This window comes from Carettochelys insculpta, chromosome 33, assembly GCF_033958435.1.
Source record: "Carettochelys insculpta isolate YL-2023 chromosome 33, ASM3395843v1, whole genome shotgun sequence".
Lineage (NCBI taxonomy): Eukaryota > Metazoa > Chordata > Testudines > Carettochelyidae > Carettochelys > Carettochelys insculpta.
This window is the reverse complement of record NC_134169.1, coordinates 923,490-940,158: the sequence shown is the minus strand read 5'-3', so window position 1 is coordinate 940,158 and position 16,669 is coordinate 923,490. Positions and strand designations below refer to the sequence as shown.

Genomic DNA, 16,669 nt, shown 5'->3' with positions numbered 1-16,669 from the left:
CTTCCTTTCTTGCACTAATGTTCTCAGCCTAACAAACAGTTTTCATTGTTGTCCTGGCCTCTGGCAGGAAATGTGTGTTCTTCTCCTTGGCTCTAGTACAAACAAAGACAGCACGAGGAGGAGTTGTGTAGACATTCTGCAGCCCTCGACTTGGAAGTAGTGGGGTCTGCCATGGCAGGAATCAGCTCTTAAAGCTGCAAGGACCTGGAAACCCTCAATCAGGAAGCTGAGACCATGCAGGCAGCAGCCACACCATGAGGTGCTCCTCCAGAGACCAGATGTAAGCCAGCCCCCTGAGTGCCCCCAGGACTCCCCCACCAGGCCATCCCATGGCTCTCAGGCCTCCAGCCATTGGAACAGGAAGTGGGGCCCGTCCTGCACTGAGTCTGAGCTCTGTGACCTCTGGAGTGAGGAGGAGGTGCTCCACGTTATGGGAAGCAAGCAATGGAATGCAGAAGTGTTCACCCAGCTGGCCAAGGGCCTGACCACTTGGGGTCACCCTTCCTGCCCACCTCACCATATCAGGCGTAAGGTCAAGGAGTTACAGCAGGGTTATGCCCGGGTGCAGGACTCGGCCATCTGGTCTGGGGGTTGTCCCCAACACTTGCCCTTATTACCGGGAGCTCAAAGCCATCCTAGGCCCCAGGGACACCTACTCTCTCCTGGTCTTCCTTGACACCATGGCCGAGGAGCCCCAGCAGAAAGTGAAGCCTGAGTGAGGACCAGAGCCCAGCTGCAAACCCCCAGGGCCAGAGCAAGGACCATCTGGCCCAGCACCCAAGTGACCAATCGAGGAGGTTGAGCTTTTGCTGGACATCCCATCCCACAGCTCCAGCCGGACATCTGCCCAATGGTCATTCCCAGACCATGGCGATGGACTGTCAGGCACGTACCCCCACAGGGCACACGCCCCCAGGGCATGACCCTGGCATGCTAGGGCCCGAGCACACCGCAGCCCATGGATAAGGCTACGGCCACCAGCACCCTCACCCTCGGAAAGTCCCATGTGCCCCCTGTCTCCCCCCATGTAAATAGTTAGTGTATATAGTTATCCCCCCATTGTACATAGTTAGTTCTGATGGTGTTTGTTATGTTCCATGCTCAGAGGCGAGAATTTAGGATGTTTAATGAGGAATCATTTTCATTTTTCACAACCCCCGCATGTGCTATGTGTGGGGGGCAGTGAGTGGGTGGTGGGGGTAATGTGTGGGTGTTGGGGGCAGTGAGTGAGTGGTGGTGGGGGTGGTATGCTGGTGGTGGTGGGAGTGTGCAGGGGAGGCCTGGATGGTGCTCACTTGATCCCCCAATCAAAGTACTCCCATAGGGCCTCCCAGACATGGACCCATTCTTTGGGGGCGTGAAGGCTACGGGCAGCAGCCCAGCTCACCTGTCCTCCTTTGGGCACCCGGAGGTGCAGCTGCTGGTACTGACACATCCATGGAATGGCTCTAATGCCACAGAGCACCTCAGCACAGCCTAAGAACAAGGGAGGACAATGACTACATGTGGCCAGATGGCTCCCATAAAGAGCCTCCCCCGGCCTGGCTTCTCCCCTCCACCAAACCCACCCCCAAAGCAGCAGGCATGCTGAGGCCAGCATCACACGGTGGTACAAAATTGGGCAATCCCCAAGTGGGGCCTCTTAACTGTGGGGCTCCTTTTAGCTATGGGGCAGGAGCTGTGGCCCAAAGACGCATTCCCCAGCTGCTGAGAAGCACAGAAGAACTCAAGTCTTGTCCAGGGTGGCACAGTCGAATGGAGACCTGCCTCAGGGCCTCTAGCTGGTGCTGTGGAAGAATCTATTGCAGCTGGGGCAGAGAAACATTCATTCCCCTCTGGCAAGTATCTGCTCTTTTCCCAGCTGTGCACTGCCCAGCCCAGGAGCTGGGAGAGACCAGAGCCCCTGATTCAGCCTTGGGAACAGGACTTTCCTTAGAGACAGCTGCCCATGTCACTGGGTGCAGCTCAGCCAGGGGTGCCCCCACCTTGCCACGCTGTCTGGCTAGGGCACTGCACCACTGCACGCTGGCGACAGGGGACTGAGGTGAGCGTAGCACTGTTGGTCTGACACTGGAGATGGGCTGGGCCCTGTCAGGCAAATGAAATCATCCCACCCGCCCCCCCCCACCTGCCACCCCACCACCTCTGGCAGCCAGAGCTCAGCTCAGCCTCACAGAGTTGAACTGTGCTTGGAGTCTGCCCAGCGCAGGCGCTGGGAGGCAGCCGGCTCAGCTGTGCTAGAAGTAGCATCACACAAGAGGACTGGAACTCAACAAACCTCAGCAGGATGGTGCCTATAAAGGCTCAGTGAGGATGGGATTCAAACCCTGCAGAGCACAATGGATTAGCCGTCCATCCCCTTCACCACTCGGCCGCCTCACCCAACATACCTGGAACTTTTTCATATGTCCCAACTTCAGCCCTGCCAGGAAGTCTGGCCGGGACACACGATGGGCAGGTTTGGCCCAACAGGGCTACGCTCACTCCTGTCCCCTGCAGTGCTGCTTCCTGGGGTGAGCAGGGCCCTGTGGTGCCCTGGCCTGGGAGCAGCACAGCCTGGCCATGAGCATTCTCTACTCTGGGGCTGGGCCCTGCCCCAGCTCTGTGCATGTGTCCCTGCTGGGTGGGTACAGACCAGGGCCATGGGCAGGGTCTGCAGCCTTTGTGTCTCCTCCTGACATGCTCTGCTCCTTTCCAGCTGCTCTGTTAGCACAGCAGCTCCAGCTTTATTGGCCCCTTCTCTGCCAGGCCTGTCTGTGAGGTAGGGAGCTGATGGGAGGCAGGTTCAGGAGCAGGCTGTGGCTGGGAGGGAACACGTGGGATAGGGCAGGGGCACTTGCCTGGCACAGCTTCGGTTGGAGGAGGGGCAAAGATAGTTCTGTGGTTCCCAGCCAGTGAAATCAGTGAGGGAAAATCCTTCAAGTACATGCCAGGAGAGAGCTTCTGTGCAACAGCAGCAATGCATCTGCTGGGCTCCCCTCCTGGACAACAGGGTCTGCTTGAACTTCTTCTGTCACATGGATGTTGGGCTTGTCAGAGAGAGAGGCTACAGGAGAAAGAGATGAGCCCTCAGGGGCATAAGAGAAAGCAAGACAAGCGGAGGTATTTATGCTCCTGCCTGGTTTTGAACAAGGGACCTTTTGCATCTTAGGCAACTGTGATAATCACTACACTACAGAAGCTGTACTGGAGCTTTGGTGCTATCTTGTCCTCTGCTAAATTGCATCCTCAAGTCACTGCTTGCCCTGCCACATGCGGATGGGGGACCTTTTGGAAATTGAGGGGAGTCCTTTACCGGCTCAGCTGCTGGAGGAGAGGGAAGCAGCTGCACTCACAACTGGGACTTTCAATATCAGCTCTTCCAGAACTGAGGTCCCAAGTGGTTATGCAAATGACACATTGAATATTTAAGTCTGCAACTTATTTGCATTTCTTATTGGCCACATTTCCATGCCACTTCCAAAAGGGCTGGGCAGTGGAGCCACAGCCTTCCTGTGTAGATGCTCCACAGGACTTTTTGAAAGAGCTGCGGCTTTTTTGAAAAAAGAGCTCTCCAGTGCAGACATAGCTGTGGGGAAAAAAGTAGAAAAGCAGAGCCAGGCTCCAGCCGAAACATTTGCAACAGCTGATAACAAAGAAATGTGTGTGTGTGCATAACAGAACACTAGAATTCTTTTAACAACTACAGAACATACAAATGTTTAAACTCCAGTTTTCTTCTCTCTCTTCACACTTGCTTCAAAAAAAGTAATTCTCAGCACACTGAAATGTCTCTCAAAAGGTTCCCATAAGAGCTATTTACTTGGGCTATGGCTTCACTTTTGAAAGGGAAATGCTGATGAGGCTCTGCCATTCCACACAGAGGAGCCAGGAGCACTGAGCTTTTAGCAGCCCTCCCCACATAAAGGAAATCATCAGTATGTCTTTTGGGGGATCATAGCTAACATGCACAAGGCCACATCCTGTCCACAAACAGGTGACCCCATGAAGGCACCACTGGGAGTTGAACCCAGGATCCCCTACTTACAAGGCAGGTGCTTTAAGCAGCTAAGCCACGGTGCCTGCATCTAGCCAAGTGCTTCTGTCTGCCCACACCTGACTCCCACTAGCCCCACCTGGGCCTGCTTCGCTCTGCTGGAGTTTCGATCCTGTCAGACAGAGGAGCTGGGGAAGTTTAACTCCCAAGTGGGGGGTGACTCTTTGCACAGGTCTGCGCTCAAGAATTAGGTGGTGTCACTCAGGGGTGTAAGAAACTGTCCCCCACCTCCGGAAGAAAACAGACCTACTCCAGTGCTCAGACTGCCATGGCAAACACAGGGCCTTCATGGTCCACATTGGTTGGGGAAGGGCCTTGGCCAGTGAAGACCCAGAGGACAGGTGTCCTGTGACTGCTGTACTGGGGAGACTGTGGTCAGTGCTGGAAGCTCCCTAGAAATGGGGAACTGGCGACATTTGAAAGATTAGGTAATCATAGCCCATGACCCAGGTTAACCTTTGTTTTAAACGGAAATGTTTAAGGGCAAGGAGGCCGGGGTCCAGCAGCTTTCGAACCCAAATGGGCTGTTTCTTTGCAGGGGGCAAAATGTAGGAAATGGAAGGGGGCACTGGAGAAGCTTCGCTCCTGGCTTGACACTGCCTTGGAAAAGAACGGAAAAAACCACCACTTCTGTTGGAGAATGTGGGCATTTATCCCAAAGCCTCTCACACGCTTAGTGAGCGCTCTACCAATTCAGCAAATTCCCCTGTGTCTGAGCATAATTTCTGACTCACCCATCTTATTCCAGAGGCCAAAACATCCCTGTGGCCGCCCATGGCTACGGCAAAGGGTCTCAAAGGCTGTGTTTGCACAGCAGTGTTGTTCCTGAATACGCGGTTCCAGAAGAGGTATTACAGAGTTGTTGATTCCGATATAGGAGGTGTGGATTGAAAGGGAGTTGAAATTGGGTTGAAATCCCACTCTTAGCATCAATTCTATTCTCTGCACACTCTGCTGGTCTCATTTCAATGTCTCTGCTAACATTTCACCAGCCCTTGCTATGGGTTTCTGTTAATGAGTGTCACGACTGAGGCACAATTCAGACACGAACTTCATCGAAAAGTGATGGGGATCCTCTCATTTCTGCACTGCAGGCACCCAGTCATGTAGCCAGCACCTGTACCGGGCACCTATTTTCTGCTCTGAGAACTACACTAATGCCAGGTTTGTAATACACCAAAGGAGATTTTGCCCCAGTGGGTCACTTCCCCACCTTACGGTTGTGCCCTGGGATAGCTGTTTGGTCTCGGCCTGTGGCCAGAACAATTCTATGCAAGGGGGAGGGAGCCCCACACCTGTCTGTGGTGCTTGTGGTACCCGAGTGGGAGAAAGGGAAAGATGCTCAGTCCTGCCCCACACCGCTCACTCAGGGGATGGGAACTGTGGTGGGAGTGGCAAGAGCCTCAAGGGGCTCAGAAAGAGCTACAGGTGGTAACTCGACCCTGTGACTGTCTAACATGAATGAGGGTAAATAGGGCTGCCAGGCTGGTCCAGGGTTGCTCTGAGGATGCCCATTGACCGTCTCCTCTCCCACCTGGTGGGCAAGGGAACAGCTGTGCCTAGGGGGCTGCATTTGAAAGAGGAAGTCAGGCCTAGGTACTGCCTTAGCTGAGAGAAAGTGGTGATGCCCATGTGAGCCGTGTACCGAATAGGCAGACAGCCCTGGAGCAGGTAGGAGTCAGTTGCAGGTGGGTCATTTCAGTGGTAGAGAAATTCTGTTGCTCTATCTCAGTTTTCATTCGTTTTTTTGGAAAGTCCTCGAATCCTTATTGCAGCTAAAATAACCTCCAGAATATGAAACTAGTATAAACGATGCAGCAGAGTCTGAGTTTTCAGAGAGGGGTGAACCTGCTCATTCATCTCAATGAGGTGTTGACTTGGAAACCGAATCACAACTCATGGAATGACAGTATTAGTGATTGAAGTGCTGATTCTCCAGCTAACGTGTGCTTCCATTGATGCTGGATGTAGTGACAGGTATCCTGGCACAGCACAGTGAGGAGTCCAAGCCTATTAACCCAGGTGTAAACCGTCCCTTGCAAAAAAATGAGGCGAGAGGAAGAAGAAATTCATTCCCTGTTTCGTACCAAGATTCTCATCTTCTTCCTGAGCACGAAGCCTTCCTGGGCAGGTTTAGCACTGCACAGGCACAAGGTTCTGGAGTTGGGGTGACAGCAGAGGGGTCTGTTCCTGTGGGGTCTGTGTCTGTGGGTAGGAGAGCAGAAACGGCAGCTGCTGGTCCAAGGCCATGTGCGTTGGGAGCAGATGAGCTCAGGAGCACGCAGCAGGCTGGGGTCTCTCCATCAAAAGCATATTGCAGCAGGTGGTGATTGTGTTCCCCCTATTCCAGGGAACATGGGTCGTGTTAATGTCGTGCTCAGGGCAGTGGAGGTAGGGGGATAGAGAGGGTATGAGGGAACACCCGGCAGAGGTCTAGGACAGTGAGTGAGGCGCAGAAGGGTCTGAGAGTTCTCTGTTTGACCCTTTTCCCCCAAGGGTTGACCTGATGCCTGTAATTCTTCGTGCCTGCACTGTCCACCCAAATGCTCCCTAACAGGGCAGCTTTTGCAGCTCATGCCACAGAGGGAGGTGTAATTGTCACCAGCTCAGGCTAAGGGAGATGCTAAACTGTGGTCCCAAGCCATGTAAGTCTGGGGCTTAGCTGGGCAGAGGCAGTCACTGGAGTAGGGGGTGGAGAGCCATGAGCAGCAGGTGGGCAGGCCTGGGGGGAATACAGGAGAGAACAGCAGAACGGCAGGCTGGTGGGAGGAGAGGTGAGAGCAGGAGGCAGACTGCAGCGGAAGAGGCAGAGCAGGGATGGGAAGAGGTGAACTGGGAGTGAGGGGAGAGCACAGGTGGGACCTCAGAGGGAGGAGGCTGAGCAAGTCATCTGGAGGGGATATGGGCACAGTGAGCAAACCAGTGCCTCCCCCGTACTTCTACAGAGCTCCAAGTGCTCACATGAAGCCTCCACTTCTCGGGACCTTCCCACCTTGGCACCAGCCGTTTGGGAAGAAGGGGCTTTTGAAGTCCAGGGGTCCTTTAGAAAGGCCCCGTTTACATGGGCAGGGTGCGTTGTGAATGTGGCACTTTTGAATCACTCGTGGACACCTCTATGCTAATGGGGAGCTGCATATTCATGGCAGCACCTCATTCGCCTCTGAAAAAATCCCTCATTACCTCTCCCCTTTTGAAAGGAGGGGGCAGTGGAGACAGGCCCTGTTTGTGCCTCTCCTAAGTGCTGTGGGAACAACCTCTGGCACGCAGAGAATCCATTCCTGGTTTTGCAGAATGGTTTCCTGTTTTGCTGAAGGGGTCCCAGTTGGTAAGAAGGAAATGTTGAGTGGATGTGAACATTGTTGGTTGGAAGGTTTGGCTGTGTTTTGTCTCCTCAGGAGAAGTGCAAACTGGGGAAGCTATTGTACCATTGCTATTGATGAAGTTTTTAAAAGTTCCTGGTGCCCTTTGCTTTCCCGTTCTTCAAAGGGAAAGTGGCTGATGCACTGGCTTCTGAGAAAACTTTAGAAAAGTATCCAAAATGTCTCAGGAGGTATTTTCTGCAGCTTGACACTTATCACCTTTGCTTAACAAATAAGTAGTCACTTGTTCAAAACCAGACAGAAACCTTCCTCCTTTCTCTTGTTGTTTCTTCTGTGGGATGAGCTAATTTCTGAAAGAATCCTGAACAGCTCTGCTTTCTTCCTCATTGCTCTTTTTTCTTTCATGAAACTTTAACACTTGAGGGATAGTGGGGAATAACAGCCAAGAAGAAGTCCCATCACTTGAGCACTTGATTGCCACGTATTTAAGAAATATGAGCGTAGAAGAATTCCAACCCTCAGACTGTGTCAACATAAGTGAGTTCTTCTGAAAGATTTTTTGAATGAAGGGGGCTCTTTCAAAAGAGCTCATGGATTGTCTTCACTCAAAAACCATTCTTTTGAAAGGAAATTGAAAGAAAGCGTTGCTCCTTCTGCAATCAGTCGTCCTTTCCTGTTTCAGGAACAGCACCTCCTTTCCAAAGCTTCTTTTGAAACAACATGTGCATAAATGCTTTGCAGGGCCTGTCTTTTGAAAGAACCGTCTTCATTTAGGATCCCTGGTCCATTCTTTCAAAAGAGCGGGGGCTGTGTGGATGCTCTCTTTTGAAAGAGCAGATCACTCTTTTGATAGACTTCTTTGTGTGTGGACGCACTCTTTGAAAGAAGTTCTTTTGGATGAGATCTTCTGGAGGGCTTCTTTCAAGGGATCTCTGTGGAGTACCCATAGCCTCAGCGTGGCAAACTGGCAGTTCCTCCTTCATCCATTTCTTTTCAGCTAATGGCAAAGTACCTCCCAGCATTAGATCATATTGGGGTGATTGCGTATGAAAGCCAGCTGAGCTGGAGAATGGCTCTTTGCTGTTGAAAGATTTGTGCGACAGATGAGTACAGAATGAATTGAGCCTGCCTGGCTCATCAAATATTAAGCAAAACTAGCATAAAGAGAGTACCTCTTTCAGCTGTGTCAGGATGGCCGAGTGGTCTAAGGCGCCAGACTCAAGGTACTGTCTTTCCTTCACCTGGGGGTTCTGGTCTCCTGAAGGAGGCATGGGTTCAAATCCCATTCCTGACATCACTTTCATTTTCTACATGCCAAACTGGCCTCCAGAGGCTCCTGGAAAGAACTGACCTGTCAGCATACTTCCACTGGCTGGAGTCTACCAAGCCTTGCTTTGGATTTCTGTTAGAGCAGAACCAAGACAGGCATAACTCAGACATGAACTTGGTGGGTGAGTGATGGTGAACCTGCAGTGTCAATTTGACACTTGGAAGTTGCTGTGGGAGGAATGTGTCTATTTGGGAAAGGATCCTGAGTCCTTATCCCAGCCATGTGCCTGGGCACAAAGAGCAATGGCCCCTGCAGGAGGTGTGTCATAGGGATAAGAGTTACCCCCACGAAAAGCACCACACTGGTGAAGGAAAAGACTTCTCTGTGTTTAGGCAGCTGACATTCAGCTTTATTGAATTCAATAAGGCAACAGATGAGCCAAACTGGACACCAGTAAGGCCAGGTCCAGCAAGGCTGCTTGATGCAGCTAACTCGAGTATTTTATACCCTCCCACAAACAAGTCCAGAGCCAGAAGCAATTAGTTCGAGAAACATCAGTTATTTTCAGAGAGAAAACCGTTCTCAGCAAGGAGGAAGAGGCACTGGCGAGCAAGAGCCCCAAATGCAAGGAGTTCAGTGAGGCATTCCACTGAGCTCACCCTCCCTGCCAGGCCCAAACAGGTGAGGGAAAGTTCAAGCTCTTGTGAACATGCAGAAATAAGAAACAAGAAACGGCGTCTATCTAAGGTGGCTTCCACAGCACCTCAGAAAAGAAAACGGCTGTGACGTGACCCAACCAACCCGGCCGCACACCCAGCTCAGCATCCCCAGCTGGCCGCCCCCAAACTCCCAGCGAGGCCCAGCACACAATGAACAGCCCTCCCTTGGCCTGGCTGGACACCCACAGACATTGTTCCCTCCAGCCTTTTCCACCCATGTGTGCAATAAATTTTAGATGCTCTGAACTACGCACCAATGTGCACCACCAACAGAAACAAAAGCCCCAGTGGTGAGCGCTCTGCTAATCAGCCGGGCAACACTCGAGTCTCTCCGAGCAGTCACACAAGGGCACAGCTGACAGGGAACCCAGCCACAGCCACAGCACCGCACCCAGCCCTGCCCTGATTTGCCTCACTGCTGGGCACAAGGGCTCAGCTCCCTGGGATGCACTGAGTGAGGCAGCCGACTGGCGGGAGGGGTCCGATGCCCTCACAGCTGCAGGGCAGGTCACCCACCTGCCCCTGAGCTCAGCCCGTGCGGGAGGCAGCCGGACAGCTTAAGCAGAACACAGTGTCAGATGGGGCGGGGGGGCTCCTGAGTGCTGCTTCCCAGCCGCGTGCGTCAGCCATGGCCCTGACTTCCTCTTATAATCCAGCCTCCCGGTCAGAGCTGTTCCCGTTCCCTCCACGGGGAGGGGAGATGGTCAAGGTGCTCTCCTGTGCCATTGCATATGGCTGAGCACAGAGAGCCCCAGATCCCCACCAGTCCCGTGCGCTGGGAGCCAGGTGGTTGTTTGAATTCTGTGTTGCTGAGGACGTCAGGCCTGGGCCCTCTGATTATTTACATGTCTCTGGCTTAACAGCTGGCAGGGCCGTTCAGCTGTGATGGTTGAGTGGTTAAGGTGTTGGACTAGACCTCCCATACGGTTTTCCCTGGGCAGGTTCCAATCCTGCTCACAGCGAGGCCTGTGTTAGCCACACTCCTACCCTGGCAATGCAGACAGGCACTCTGAGCACAGCCTGAGCTTGCCACACAAAGGTGTCTGTGCCTGGGGCAAATGCTGAGGCTGTGATGCAGTTGCTGCTCCAGACACACACTGGCTGCTGCTGTTTGGGGGAGCCTCTCTGCCGTACCGCTTGCTGGAGGACCGAGGTGCAGACAGGTTCGAAGGAGGCGGCTGGGAGCTTTGAGTATCTCTGTGGAAAGCTGGTCCCAGGTGGGAGGGCCTGCGACGGAGAGAGCAGGAAACGTATGTGTGGCTGATCCAAGAGGCGATGGAGGCTGGGGTGAGGCTGACAGGAGGTGGGACCTGAATGGGGGTAGCAGTAGCGCAGGGCGGTTGCTCACGAAGGGCCAGGTGAGTGCAGAGCTGCAGCCTGTGTTTGAGGAGGTGAGAAGTGGGAGTCAGCAGAGGCTGCAAGGACAGGGGAGCTGTGTGAGCAGCAGGCCAGGAGAAGGCCCATTTTGCAAATGCTGTGCTAACGGAGCAGCTGCAAAGGAGCAGAGAGTGTCCGGGGAGACACAAGAGCTGCAAACCCTGCCCAGGGCCACCCATAGCCCCTGTCTGTACCCGTCCAGCAGGGACACATGGACAGAGCTGGTGCAGGACCCAGCCCCAGAGCGGAGCCTGCCCATGTCCGGACTGTGCTGCTCCCAGGGCAGGGCACTACAGCTGGGGTTTTGTTCTCAGTGGAAGCAGGGGAAGAGGGAGCTTTGGTCTGGGCCTCGCCCAAGGTCCTTCCATCAGGGTTTTCCTTTCCACTGCACAGAGGCTCTGGGTGAAGTGGGGTCATTGGCAACTTGGGAAGGGTTGAAACAGCTCCCCTCCGTCCCAAGCCCTGCCCTTGCCTCTGGCTTTACCCCTTTCCTGCACCTGCCCCACCTGCCAGTGGGAACAAGGTTTGGGCTCCAGGCCCTGTGTGTGTCTCTGCGCCCTCAGGACTTTCTCCCACCCTTGGGGTTTGTCCCCTCACTCCCTGTGCACAGCCCCATGTGCTCCCCACTGGCACTTTCTCAGGAGCTCCCCACACTGCATTTAGTGCAGCCAGGGGCCCTATTCTGCCTGGGCTGTTGTGCCGGTGGGGAAGTGCCCAGCTCCCAGGGCAGCAGGAGCAAACGGCACTTTCAACAGCCTTTCTCTGGGCACTGCTGAGCAGGGACCCCAGGGGCTCCAGGGAGGGACAGCCACATGGACACCTGCCTCAGGCCCTGTGGCTGGTGCTGCAGACTGATCTATTGCTCTCAGCGTCAGACAGAGGGGAGTGTGACATTCATCTCTACAGGCAAGTGTCTGCCCCTTTCCCAGCCCAGCCCAGCCCAGCACCTGGGAGAGACCAGAGCCCCTGAGCCAGCACTGGGGACAGGCCCTTCTCTTTGAGGCAGCTGCCCATGTGAGTGGCTGAAGCTGAGCCAGGGCTGCCCCCACCTTACCCCCATGTGTGGCTGGGGCACTGCACCCCAGCTGTGTTTGGGGCCGTGCTCACCCCAGGAAGCCGCACTGCAGCGGACAGGAGTGAGTGTAGCCCTGTGGGGCCAAACCTGATGTCCTGTGTCCCCGGCTGACCAGCCAGTGGCAGAAAGGTTCCTGGCAGCATTCACTTTGGTGAATATAAAAGGCTCATAGAGGTACCAGGTGAGGTGGCTGAGTGGTGAAGGTGATAGATTACAAATCCATTGTGCCCTGCATATTATGCAACCCTTCTATTAATGGCAGGTGCTTGCCAGAACAGCCAGGTTCAACTCCTGGGGGGTTTCTTGTCAAGGACACAACCAATCAGCTCAAGCCCCCACCCAGTGGCCTGGGACAATTTCAGCCCACTTGCTGGGTGCCTGTAAGGCAGTTCTCCCCCCGGCACCAGCACAGAGTCTGAGATAGAAACAGCTTATTTAATAGCAATGACCATAACGTACCCCAAGGATACAGTGACAGATGCCGTGTGTCTAAGCAAAGAAGAGACAAACCCCTTTACCCAGATCCCATCCCCATACGCTATAGAACCAAGTCTCTTGCTGGGACTCTTGGCCCTTTACCCCACACACAGTTTCAGGGTGTACCTCCTGCTGTGCATCCCGAACCAGAGCCCATAGATACGTCACAGGGGCAGTACGAGCTGCCCACTTGTCTGCAGCATCCCACTGGCTGCCCCTCCTACAGGCCAGCCACCCACCGGTTGCCGTCATCCGCACTCTTCCTACATGCCATCCACCATCATCCACCGCTACTCCTACCAGCCAGCCACCTGCCAGTCAGCATTGTCCCTCCCTCACCAATCACACTGCTGGGGATTACCCTGAAGTAGAAACCTGTGATTTTAGCTCCATGTGATCTTAGCTGCTACTTTGCAACTTCAGCTCTTAATACCTCCAGAAGGACTTCATGAACACCCTAGCACCCAACTCTTTGTTGCAACAGGTAGTAACAGCCAGACCAAACCAGACCTACAGCTTTACAACCAACCAACAGACAGACAGACAAGACCAAATCAGCAAGCAAGCCAACTAACCTAATTAGTACCGCTCCTCAGATGTTTACAATGCTTTAAATCAGGGAGCCCTTCATTATCAATGTCTTTTGCAGCTGTGGCAACTGCTCTGTCCACTACAACAACCCAGAGCATTGGTGAGATCTCACAACTCCCACACTGAGTGTCAGCTTAAATTGTGATTTTACAACAACGTGTTTACAATAGACCAAATCTCATGGCTTACTTGCGACCCATTAGGCTTTGCCTGAAAGGTATCACACATGCACACCTTTGCACTCTCATGCAGATGACCTCTGGGAGACACGTTCCTCCCAGCCTCAGTAACCTTGTGTTCCTGCTGCCACATTCCCTACACAGAGGTTCAAATCCCATTATCATTGAATCTTTATAGTCACCAGCCTGCTGAGGTTTGTTGAGCTCCAGCCTCAGTGTGTGATGTTGCTTCCTACACACCCCCTCCCTCTGCCTGCTGCCTCCCAGCTTCTCTGCTGGCCACAGGAAAAGCACAGACCAACTCTGGGAGGCTGAGCTGAGCTCCGGCTGCCACAGGTGGGGGTGGGATGATTTCATTTGCCTGACAGGGCCCAGCTTGTCTCCAATGTCAGCCCAACAGTGCTGTGCTCATCTCAGTCCCCTGCAGTGCTGCTGCCAGGACCTCAGCAGGGCCCCAAACACAACCAGTGGTGCAGTGCTCTGGCAAAGAGGAGGCAGTCCTGGCTCAGGGGCAGCCAATGACAGGGGAAGGGCACCTCCCCAAGGCTTCATATGGTGCTCTGGTCTCTCCTAGCTCCTGGGCTGGGCAGTGCACATGTGGGAAAGGAGCAGATACTTGAGCAGGGGAAATGAATGATGCTCTGCCATGGACAGTAATAGCTCCATCTACAGCCCAAGTCACAGGGCATGAGGCAGGTCTCCATTCAACTGTGCCACCCTGTGCAGGCCCTGAGTTCTTCTGTGCTTCTCAGCAGCTGGGGAAAAGCCTCTTTGGGACCTATCTCCTGCCCCACAGCTGAAAGGAGCCCTACAGTTAAGAGGCCCCTTTTGGGGAGAGCTGATTTTCTATCCCATTTTGATGCTGGCTGCAGAGCACATGCTGCTTTGCGGGTGGGAACAGCCAGGTTCTGTGATCTTTAGGGAAGTCCTCTGGCCAATGCAGTCATGGCCCTCCCCTCCTCTTGTGCTGGCCTTGGGTGCTCTGGAGCATTAGAGCATCCCATGGAGGTGTCAGAACTAGCAGCCCCTGCTCCACGGGCCCAGAGGGGGACAGATGAGTTGGGCTCTAGCCTGGAACTCTTCCTCTCACCTGCTGTCCCCTGACTTTCTTAGCCTGCTCTGGATGGTCCTTCCTTTAAATGCCACGTGTGCAATAGGAATTGCCTGGCAGCTCCAGGTACTGGCAACAATTGTGTGGCAATCAGGAGAAGCTGTGAAAAACACAACCTCACTCCTCAGGTATCTCTTCACAGACTGGTAAGTTGCAGGGCCTTGACCTATTGCAGCCATGTTGGTGACTCAGCCCAGCCAGAGTCCTGTCTAGCTCCAGTGGGCCTCAGTCATCCAGCAGGAGGAAAAAAAACTTCCTCAGGTGCACCAGTGAACAAAGAAGCCCAAGCTTTGGAGAGACAAAGATTTATAGCAACAACACAACCAACCAGCAACCCACTGAGATTTGAACTCAGATTGCAGAGATCAGACTCCTGAGGACTGCTTTTTACACCCCAGGACCAACCAAATGTTACTCTTGGGGGCACCTGTGACTCTTGACAGGCTGGCACCCTGCACTCCATGCCACCCTCCAGCTGTTTCACCTCTCAGGACACTCCTTCCTGCCCCATTTCTACCACTCTTCTCCCCTAGACATTGAGCCCAGCCCGTCTTGCTGCCAGCTCCACCTGGCTGTAAGGTGACATTTCTTAGAAGCCCCCAAAAGGTGAAAAGGGTTAATTTTTCTTTTACAATAAACAGCCTGCAGGGAATTAACAGAAATGCAGAGACTGGGGAGCTTGGTGGTGCGTGTGTATGGATATCTAGCTGCGGGAGGACATAAAGGCCTTGGCTGTGAATTCCTGGAATAATTGACATCCTCTCGACACACACATTTACAAAGTGTGCAGAGACCTTTCCTGCTGGAAGTGATGTATTTGATAGACTCTGAATGAGCACCTCTTTATGGAAATAAGACCCAAAATTCTTCATGTCAGTCTCAACTGTCAGTTTCGCTGTGTAGCCAGATTTCAACAAAGGGAGGGGTTTGTTTGGTGTATGTGCATTGGCACTGACAAATGTTAAGGGTTCATTTCCATTTTCAGGATCCCCATACGATAGAAATCCAGAGCATGTTGGGAAAGGTGATACAACTATTGTCATACAAGTGGCTGCCTTTGAAAAGGGGAGCATGGATTAGAAAGAAGATCACTTTACCTGAAATCAAACACTCTATCCCTGGCTGACATCCATATTTCACTCTTTCTTGAATCGCTAATCTTCAGATCCCTGTAAGACAAACTCTTCTTCCCCAGGCTCCTTTTTCTGTCCCAGCCCAGAGTAGTTTTTCAAATGGGGGTTGATTAAACTTTCTCTCCTCAGGCGCACACCACATCTTCCCCACTGACCTACCTTCTCCCACTCACATAGCTGCCATCACTCAGGGAGGCAGATTTCCTTTGTGTGTGGGACAGTGTTCTTCTATCTGCTTGGAGACTGTTTAGTAGAAATCAGAGAAAATGCACTGAAGGACATGAGCCGATCTGTCAGGTGTGGCTGGGTTTGCATTCAGGGTAGGTAAGTCTTCTACCTGGCACATGTGATTATCTAGCCCCCCTGGGCTGTGTCTATACGTGCCCCAAACTTCGAAATGGCCACGCAAATGGCCATTTCGAAGTTTACTAATGAAGCGCTGACATGCATATTCAGCGCTTCATTAGCATGCGGGCGGCAGCGGCGCGTCCAGACGGGGCTCCTTTTCGAAAGGACGCCACCTTCTTCGAAGTCCCCTTATTCCCATGAAGCAACATCATATATGCTCTGGGCTGTGAGAAGGAAATAGCGACTTGAATTTTGAAAGCAAGTGCGTGTCTGAAGGCAATGGATGAGAACTGAAGAAACAAAACAATTATCTTAGGAGCAAAGCTGAGTGTCTTGAACACGTGTGTATTCAGCAGCATGATCTGCGGTTGTGAGACATGGGTGATAAGGAAAGATTCAAAGAGAAGGATATTGGCATTTGAGAGGAGCTGTTATAAAAAGATCCTGATAATGGGAGAGATGCTGAAGATCACCTATGAGGGATTCTACAGAAAGAAGCAACTGAAAGAAAACCTACTGCAGAAGGTTATGCAATGGAAGTTACAGGAATTTGAGTACATCTGCAGAATACAGGAGGAAAGAAAAATCAAGACCCTGGTATATAACATTATGAATGGTTCAAACAGGAGAGGCAGAGCCCACAGAGAATGGGTAGATGGTGCACTAGATGGGTGCGGAGTTTGTCTACAGAAACTAAGCTGTTCCACACTGGACAGGGAAAGAATGAAGGACATTGTATGGGAGTCATTGGCCACCAGTGAGCACTGAGCCACTGGTCCTTGAGGGTCTGTGGATTAGCTGGTTGAAGCGCGTGTCTTAGAAGCAGAACAGCCTGGGTCCCATTCCCAGTAGTGCCTGGGTTTTAGCAATGGCGATGGGCTCTGTGGCTTAGCTGATGAATGCATGATCTGGCATCCACCCACCCTCAGGCTCTGTCTCCCATTCCCCACAGCCCTGAGCCCTGGCTAGGAATTACTTCAGACCCTGCTGCCCCTCACCCGTTGCGCTAGGCCCCTGCCGGGTGTCCCCTCAA

General features: G+C 52.9%; 2 non-coding genes across 2 annotated transcripts; one reads left to right on the top strand and one right to left on the bottom strand.

Annotated features, from left to right (window-relative positions):
* Positions 1 to 3,988: 3,988 nt before the first annotated feature.
* On the bottom strand, positions 3,989 to 4,062 carry TRNAT-UGU (transfer RNA threonine (anticodon UGU)). Its single transcript has one exon. It is a non-coding gene; the product is annotated as a tRNA-Thr (tRNA).
* Positions 4,063 to 8,541: 4,479 nt separating this feature from the next.
* TRNAL-CAA (transfer RNA leucine (anticodon CAA)) lies at positions 8,542 to 8,650 on the top strand. The gene is made up of 2 exons: positions 8,542 to 8,579; positions 8,605 to 8,650. It is a non-coding gene; the product is annotated as a tRNA-Leu (tRNA).
* The last annotated feature ends 8,019 nt before the right edge of the window (positions 8,651 to 16,669 follow it).